This window comes from Micropterus dolomieu, linkage group LG22, assembly GCF_021292245.1.
Source record: "Micropterus dolomieu isolate WLL.071019.BEF.003 ecotype Adirondacks linkage group LG22, ASM2129224v1, whole genome shotgun sequence".
Taxonomy (NCBI): domain Eukaryota; kingdom Metazoa; phylum Chordata; class Actinopteri; order Centrarchiformes; family Centrarchidae; genus Micropterus; species Micropterus dolomieu.
Window position 1 is genome coordinate 3,088,842 of NC_060171.1, and position 7,517 is coordinate 3,096,358.

The 7,517-nt window shown below is 41.2% G+C and overlaps 1 protein-coding gene across 1 annotated transcript in view; it reads left to right on the forward strand.

Moving 5' to 3' along the window:
* The first annotated feature begins 7,164 nt into the window (after window positions 1-7,164).
* LOC123961224 (E3 ubiquitin-protein ligase TRIM41-like) overlaps window positions 7,165-7,517 on the forward strand; it is a 4,950-nt gene continuing 4,597 nt past the window's right edge. Inside the window, exon 1 of the mRNA XM_046036402.1 lies at window positions 7,165-7,290. The gene's annotated coding sequence lies outside the window, so the exon portion shown is untranslated. The remainder of the gene's footprint in view (window positions 7,291-7,517) is intronic.

The window sequence follows — 7,517 nt, forward strand, 5'->3', positions numbered from 1 at the left end:
CGGAAACCTGTTTCACTGCTGACCGCTCAGTTCACTTTCCCTTCTCCTGTGTCTGTTTTCTGTCAAGCTGTATGTGAGATGAGTGGGTTAAAATGAGCCATGCAGTTTCACAGAGCTGCAATGTCACACAGGAGCATGTTTGGGGAGCAATGAACGTTACCTTGACCTTTGATAGGAAAATAATGAACTTTGATGATAGACTGAGACCCATGTCAATTAAATACAGACATTGCTCAAGTGTCCCCACAATGAACTACCTCCAACTTAGTGTGGGAAAAAAAGTATTCACTTTGCAGAGAGAAGTTGGGGGTTTTCCCATTTACTTCAATTAGCCAGAGTTTTATTGGAACAGCATGTAGTGGACATTAAAGGAACTGCAGCTTAATTCTGTGGTTTTCCTCAATCTTTAAACTTTAACAACACATTCTCACTCCCATGTCACATATTGACTCTTGGTCAAGGCCTCTTGGCGTTGCTTTTCAATGCTCTGGGTAGCCCTTTAGCATCGTTTTTTGAGGTTTAGGGCTCCACAGTCAAGTTAGTAAAAAATAAATATGCAATGTTTGGTCAAGTTAGCTGTGAAATGTGGTTAGGTTTAGGAAAAGATCATGGTTTAGGTTGAAATAACTAACCCTGTATTTTTTCATGGTTTTAGAGGGTATTGACAAATGATGTATTCATGTCAACAGCAGCATCAGATCAGAAAACACTTATCATTTAATCTTTTGTCATGTAATTTGGAGGAGTGTTGGCTAAATCCAGAAAGAATGTAGCCAACATAACGGTCAGATACTCACATGGTGTCAGTTTGTTCCTGTTTACCTGGAGTGGATGGATGGATAGATAGATAGATAGATATTGTCCACCGATTGACTTTGTTTCCAAAGCCTGTACACACATAAGAACAATTAAGGAACAGCAAAGGAGCTCAAACAGTTAGAAGAACACGAGTCCATTAATGTTATTGCTACATATTGTTAAGGGTAGTGATATATTTATTTTTTTTACATATCAGACATCTGTATCTGTGGCCAGATGGGATCAGAGTGAAGCATGAGTTTAGGGGGTGGCTGTGGTTGTATGCTATGGTAAGCGCTCGGTGTGTGATTGCAGTGTCAGTAAGGGCTGGGAGGTTGAGAGTAGAGGAGAGACCAATGAGTGGAGGAGTTTGTTCCTGATGGGGACAGTGAGCCTTGGGCCAGTCAACCTTAGAGGGGAAACTGAAAGTGAACGCACCTGAACTAAACCAAAAAGTAGTTCTGCAAAATATGATCATTTACAGTTTGGGTGTTAACTGTAATATTACCCAAAGTGTTACCTTCCCATAAAATCAAATAGTGTGTGTTGCTGGCTTATCTCAACATGCTTAGTCCTGTGTACAGTGCAAATCTGTCTAAATACAGCTGTGGTACTTGAGGTGTGATTACTGAGCATTTGCCAGAGTTTGCTCATTTGTTTATTTACTTAATTACTTTTCTTTGTATGTAATGACCCCATAAGTACCTCATGGGGGTCATTATGTAATCAAATCAGATCAATAAACTCAGCTCTAGCAAAGTCCCCAGCCATCAGTGAGTCAAGCTGGAGAGACTGAAATTAACCGGCTGTGATTTTATTAACCACTTGTTATATTTGTTTTAAGAAAAACATTAAAATACAATATTGTTGACTGAATTTGCCAGCTAGGATCAACAGGCAACATATTATTTAACTCTATTATGAATATTTTTTTATTTCTAATTTGGTGGGTTAAGGTGTCGCATCCACCTCATCCATTAACGTTTGTGTGTCAGGATTGCTTATTGTTATTATTACTGAACAAGTAATGAAACCAAAATGTGTTTTTAAGCACATCATTAATAACCTGAATTTCGATGCATATGCAGTTTGTGTCTTGACCAGCAGGGGAGACTCTGTGATTCCATGTTCGTCTATCCTCAGTGTGACAGATTTGGTTGTAAACGAGGCATAAATTCCTCCGAAAAACAGAGCGATTTTTCAAAGCAGTGTTTCTGAATAAACCTTCCCACTGGTCCAAAAGGAGCCGTTTGCTGCCGACTCCAAGCACAACAGAGCCACCTGACAGAGCCGCCAGCCAGCAGAAATTCACCTCAATGCCTTCAGAAAGCTGCTTTATGTGTGTCCTGCCTGAAACCGAGGGAGGAGAGAGGAGAAAGGCCTTAAAGAAAAAGAGTCTGCAAAATGCAACTCAGAGCTGTAACTCAGAGTTTCCTAGCAACATGCTCTACGAGATGAAACTGAAAGTTTTACCTCTCTGGATCTGCTTCTTTTATTCAGTGCTATTTTATTGTCTTCTTGCTGAAGCAGAGTTCGGTTTTATTAAGTAAATAGCAGGTTGTTTTTTTCCCCAGTTGGTAATCCCCTGAAACCAACCACACACACATTTCTCCCTCAATGAATTTTCAACAGCAGAATTCGCAGATGCATTTGCATGTGTTGTTTTTTCACTGTAATCTCTCTCCCTGCCTCAGACCTGTTGAATCTCTAACCTCACAGCTCTCCTATTCTCCACTCCCAAGAAGAAAAAAAAAAACAAAAAAAAACAAGACAAAAGCATGAATGCATAATTAATATGGTGAAGCTGCATTTTTAATTGTTGCTGGTCTTCAAAGTTGCCCAGTGCCATTGTCTCTCGGTTCGGGCCGGCTGCTTCCGATGGCAGAGCTTCATTCAGGTCTTTTTAGGCCTAGAGCGCTGCAGAAGCACCGGCAGACAACGGCTCCAAGCTTGCCCCTTTTCTCAGGGTGTCTGCCAGCACAATGGACTTCCTTAGCCTGCACACAAAAGAGGCTGGCGCATGAAAAAACACCCAAATTCAATGGCATTCCTCTCCACAATGCGCTCAGAGAATATGTGCTTGTCCCTCTCCTTCCCTCCCTCTTCTCTCACAGCACTGAGTGATGCATTAGGATGATGCGTGAGGATCAGGAAGTGACATATTCCTGTGTAAAAATGAAACAAATCGTGCACGAGTGAGAAACAAGACCAACAGTCTGCAGCTATGCTAGCAGCTCCCGGAGGCTGTACTCATGCAAAGCGCTAATATGAGTTAAGTGCAATCATTCTTTTAATTAGCAGGTTAACATTTGCTACTTAGCCCTACACACAAAGTGCAGCTGAGGCTGATGGCAATGATATTTGTTTTTCAGGTATTTGGTCATAAACCAAAGAATAGGTAAGATACAATTTGGAGCTGGTGATGGCGCTAGATGAAAAGTTAGGGGATCATCAAATTATTCATCCTGGTAAATGACAAACCAAACATTAAGGTGATCCATACAATACCTTTTGAGACAAACAAAAAACTTTATTGTCGCTCTAGAGGAAAAGTCAGATCACCAAACTCGGTGGGAAACAGGTACACAAATTCGTACCTTAATAAGTGTTAATTGTGGTCCTGCCATCAAATGTTGATCATTGCTCCGACGTTGTTTATTTACTTTTATCTTATTATCTTTATTTCCTGGTTCAGATGCTGTTTTGTCGTGGTCCAAATAAGGAACAGTGCTCCACCTGGGCGTGTCCTTTGACGTGTGATTGACATTGTCATTTGTCTTATTAGTGCTGACAGAAGATGAGTTGGGAGGGTTTGACAGCACATTACTGTCACAGGTGACAGATGCTTTGAGGGTTTTGTTTTTTTTTCATAATAAAACTTCCACAGAGAGAATTCCAAGTGACAAAAAAGGATGTTTGAGTGCAGCGCAAATTTTAACCAAGCTGGATGCAAAACAAACTGAGCTAGTAAACTATTTATTGTAGGAGGCGGAGATCTGATGTCTCTTGGGATTTTGTGCAGCGCAGCAAAAGACGAGTATTTCATTGTAAAACGACAGTAATACATATTTGTTAAAGTTCGTCTCTCCTTTTCTCTACTGTGAAAGACGGAGCTCCTCTTCAATGCACAATCAGTGTGTGCCAGGGAGTGCTCAGGTGTAGGCTACTGATACTTAGAGTTCAGCACAAACTAACAGCATTTGGTTTCTTGTTGGGCTGAATGAGGTATGATAGGCTATTTTCAGTTTTGGTCATTAGGAGCTAATGTCGTTCAACACATAACATATAGCTACTGTCCTGGTAACAAGGCTTCCATGAGAAAAACTAATTATTTGATTGTTTGAATTCAAATGTTTGTTTTAAGCTTTTTAAAAAAGGATCAGAAATTCAGTCATTCTTAGTTCGATATTCTTCCTACATTTCCCACAATGCAACTCGACTGCAGGCAGTTAATTCAGAGAGTGTGGTGTCTTATGCTAGTAGGGCTGCACGATATTGGAAAAAACTCACATTGCAATAATTTTCTTTTCTGCGATTTATATTGCGATATGAAAAATACTTTTTGCAACCAAATCCACTGTTTCGGTGGTTTTCTCCTTTTCTTCGCTTATTTTGGCAAGTTGTTGACAACCAACAGGGGCGGGGCCTGCTTTGGTTGTGTGATCAAGAACAATATTGTGATTGGTGGTTTGCTGTGAGCCTGCTTGTCAATCACTAGCAACAAACTCTGTGTATCCAGAAACCCTTAAATTGGAGTAAATTAGTTCCATCAGACAGACTTCTCCTGTAGATTAGTCATGGAAAATGAGAACCGTGCAAGTTTTCCTTTTTGTATCAAGCAGCAAAAAAGTTGAGGTGTTTGAGTTTATTTGACTTGCTTGACATAGGACATCCTATGATGTGACTATTGCACATGAGCACTTTGTGATGGCGATGCTGAAAAGATTTATTGTGCAGCCCTATATGCTAGAAGCCGCTACTGTAGCCTGGATCGTCCTGCCTGCAGCAGAGATCAGCAGCGGGCTATTAAGCTAACTTCCTTTGATCTCCTCACCTGCAGACTTTTTTCATTAACAAACTTGTAGTCTTCAGCTCAAGACAATTTATCAGACCTCCCTCAGCTCCCTTTATACAACTTCGAAGCGGTTCTGCCCAACGACCTGTAAACAGACTCTGTTGTGTAAAATCAGTGGAGATCCCTTTTACATTTGCGGGGACCTGATTTTTGTCCCGACAATGTGGATGCGTCAACAGGTTGTTGCCAGACTGTTGCTGGTCAGATGGGCGACATTAGCGCCCCTATCACATCCTCTGTGTGTGGAGTTGTAGTGGGTGAGCCGGAGGTTGATGGGGTTTGGTGGGGGTTGCTCCACCATTGTCAGGTGCACACCGAGCCCCTTGGCACACCAGCCGCAGCTTACCACCCCAAGCCTGCTGGGAGCCTCAAAAGGGCAACGACGGAGGGAGAGGCGAGCCGGGTGAACTTCACCAACACCAGCAGCCTAATCCTCCTGCCCTGTACATCTGCGCCGAGCCGGTTTCAAAAGCTAGACACCCCCCCTTACTCTAACATCCCCCCCCTCCACCCCATCATGCACCACCTCTTTTCTTTTCTCTCACTGTTGTTCTGCAGCAGGAGAAAGGACGGGCTTTTGTAGTGGCCCATAGTGTCACACAGACACAAGACCTGAGGCTGCCGGTCGTCAAATGGAAGCGCTCTCTGGGCCTTTCACAGCGCTCACTTTGCTCATGTCGACTGAGGGAAAGAGGGGGAAACTCTTATTTTAGCACGTGAAAAGGCTCCAGACGGGGACATGAAGGCCGGCTCTTCACATCGGACACAATTGACTTTGAAAGCCGCTGTTTCTGTGAGAGTAGTAGGGAGTGTTTGCCGGGATGTTGGCATCGTGTTTTAATTGAATTTGACTGTCAGCAGGTCTCAAAGGGGCCCAAACAAGCGTATTATGATAACGCTCTTCTGGGATCCTGCTATAGTAAACCAGAGACAAACATGAAACAGAAAAGGTCAAATGGCTTTTACACAGTGTTGCAATCACTCAAATGTTTACACTAATAAACAAATTATTTTAAAAACTATGAAGGAAAGAAAGTCAGAATTGCTGTTAATGGATAAGGCTGGCAATATTCTTTATTATATTGTCAACAAATCTCACGAAAAGACCAAAACTAAGATCCTTCTTGAAGAAAACACAGACGAAATTAAAAATAATTAACAAAAACACAAATAAGTCATCACTCTAAAATATTGTTTTGAAGCCTGGAGTTTGTGTTTACTGCTTACTTTGATTTTCAAGCTGTTATTTTAAGATATAATAACTACATAATGTTGCTCATAGTGATGAACCCAGAGAGTCTTCAGTTCCAATCAGCTTTTAGGTCATTATCTTGGTTTTATTGCCTGCAGCTTAAATGTTTAGCAAAGCAGGCAGTTGTTTTCAACAAAGAAGCTCTAAAAACTCAACTGCACACTGCCTGCTCAACACCACACAGCAGACAAAGTTCAAGACACTTCATAAAAAAGCATGTTTAGGTATTTCTCATAGCAAAACGTTTACTCCACAGGCCTTATAATAACAGTGGATACTACATTTGTACTCTATCCATCCACTTAACTCTGCATCCTGCTGCCTGCCATCCTGTCTAATGACATCAACCTCCGTGTCAGGCTGTCAGTGACTTAAACTTGTAACAGCTTATTATAACAAGAACAGAACCTGCAGCAGGTGACCAACAATTCTTAATAATCTATCTGCATGATGAATCAGTTTGGGAAGAGATGGAACCCAAACGGAAGAGTGAATGAGATGGTTATATGTCAAATAATGCATAATGTATGAGATAATTTAAAGTAATGTAAAGCTTTTGTTAAGTTTAGTTAAGTTTGAGCAGGTAATGTTGAATCCTAAACCGTTTTGTAGAGAATAAATGAGAGCTGAGGCCGCCATCTGGTGGAGTTTTTAACAAACTGCAGCCTGAGGCATGCTCTTCAACTGTATCACCAGTCTGAACTAATTACATGAATGCAAAAGTTAAATAATTAATCTCATACACTCTCAAATGTCTACACTGCATGGAAATAAAAGTGAATCCCTGTTTTCTTATAGACACTACGCATCTTCCAGCTGTGGAAAGTAATTAAGGCCTACTACTCTCTGTAACGGAGGAACATCAAATCACAGAGAAGCCTACTTTGTGGCTCAGTGACAAAAGTTTTCCATCTTAGTGTTTCTTCACTTTTCTCTGTAATGTGATCAGAAAGAAATGTGTCACATAAAAAGGAGTTGGGAAATAGTTGGGAAAGCAGACAGAGGAGAGCTGCAAAGTCACATTTCCTCAAATGAAAGTGAAAGTGTGTCTGAGTGACAGCAGAGCTGCAGTCCAGACAAGTCTCTCTGTTTCTCTCTAAAGAAACTTTCAACTGAATCCATCAGGTTTTTCTCAACAAAACAGCAGAATCTCTGCCAAACCCTGGTGAGTACACGGCCCTACAAAGCCAAAATGCTCTGACTCAGTATTTGGTCGAAGTTCAGTTCAAACCAGAATCTGACTGTTTTACATCTGTTTTCCCAGATAAAAGATATGATGTCAGAGATTTGTGTCTTTTCTATAAAAACAACATGTAAATTTAGCTGGAACTATAAACAGAGTTAAAACCAAACCCCAGTGACTGCAGCTGATTCGTGTGTCTGGTATTAAGT